The following is a 1,613-nucleotide window of genomic DNA, read 5'->3' as shown; positions in this document are numbered from 1 at the left end:
TGAAGGTCTTATAAGTAATACTACAATTATAGGTTAACAATAAAGGTCTTGTATGTAATACTATTATAGGTTAACAATGAAGGTCTTATAAGTAATACTACAATTATAGGTTAACAATAAAGGTCTTGTATGTAATACTACAATCATAGGTTAACAATGAAGGTCTTGTATGTAATACTACAAATATAGGTTAACAATAAAGGTCTTGTAAGTACTACAATTATAGGTTAACAATGAAGGTCTTATAAGTAATACTACAATTATAGGTTAACAATAAAGGTCTTGTATGTAATACTACAATCATAGGTTAACAATAAAGGTCTTGTAGGTACTACAATTATAGGTTAACAATGAAGGTCTTGTATGTAATACTACAATCATAGGTTAACAATGAAGGTCTTATAAGTAATACTACAATTATAGGTTAACAATGAAGGTCTTGTATGTACTACAATTATAGGTTAACAATTAAGGTCTTGTAAGTAATACTACAATTATAGGTTAACAATGAGGGTCTTGTATGTAATACTACAATCATAGGTTAACAATCAAGGTCTTATAAGTAATACTACAATTATAGGTTAACAATAAAGGTCTTGTATGTAATACTACAATCATAGGTTAACAATAAAGGTCTTGTAGGTACTACAATTATAGGTTAACAATGAAGGTCTTGTATGTAATACTACAATCATAGGTTAACAATGAAGGTCTTATAAGTAATACTACAATTATAGGTTAACAATGAAGGTCTTGTATGTACTACAATTATAGGTTAACAATTAAGGTCTTGTAAGTAATACTACAATTATAGGTTAACAATGAGGGTCTTGTATGTAATACTACAATCATAGGTTAACAATCAAGGTCTTATAAGTAATACTACAATTATAGGTTAACAATAAAGGTCTTGTATGTAATACTACAATCATAGGTTAACAATAAAGGTCTTGTAGGTACTACAATTATAGGTTAACAATGAAGGTCTTGTATGTAATACTACAATCATAGGTTAACAATGAAGGTCTTATAAGTAATACTACAATTATAGGTTAACAATGAAGGTCTTGTATGTACTACAATTATAGGTTAACAATGAAGGTCTTGTAAGTAATACTACAATTATAGGTTAACAATGAGGGTCTTGTATGTAATACTACAATCATAGGTTAACAATGAAGGTCTTATAAGTAATACTACAATTATAGGTTAACAATAAAGGTCTTGTAAGTAATACTACAATTATAGGTTAACAATGAGGGTCTTGTATGTAATACTACAATTATAGGTTAACAATGAAAATGAAGTAAAATGAAATATATAAAATTCAAAGCACCTTCAAGGCTACTGAAGTCGGGCAACACCATGCAGTGTGCAATGAGGGAAATTTTGTCAGGAAAGCAAACTTAACTGACTCTTTTTTGAGTCTAGAGATCTTTAACATGCACAGCCCCAGGGGGCCTCGGTTTATTGGCTACTAGAACTTGTTCCATGTCAGTCCCTGCAACCCGCATCACTGACAAACTGGAAAGCAGGCTAAAAAATCTGAAGGTATTTTGCCAGGATGGAGCTCTATACCTTCAGGATAGTGAGCAAGCGTATAATAACTCACT

This window comes from Lottia gigantea (genome assembly GCF_000327385.1).
Source record: "Lottia gigantea unplaced genomic scaffold LOTGIsca_23, whole genome shotgun sequence".
In the NCBI taxonomy this organism is placed as follows: Eukaryota; Metazoa; Mollusca; class Gastropoda; family Lottiidae; genus Lottia; species Lottia gigantea.
This window is presented reverse-complemented; position numbering follows the sequence as displayed.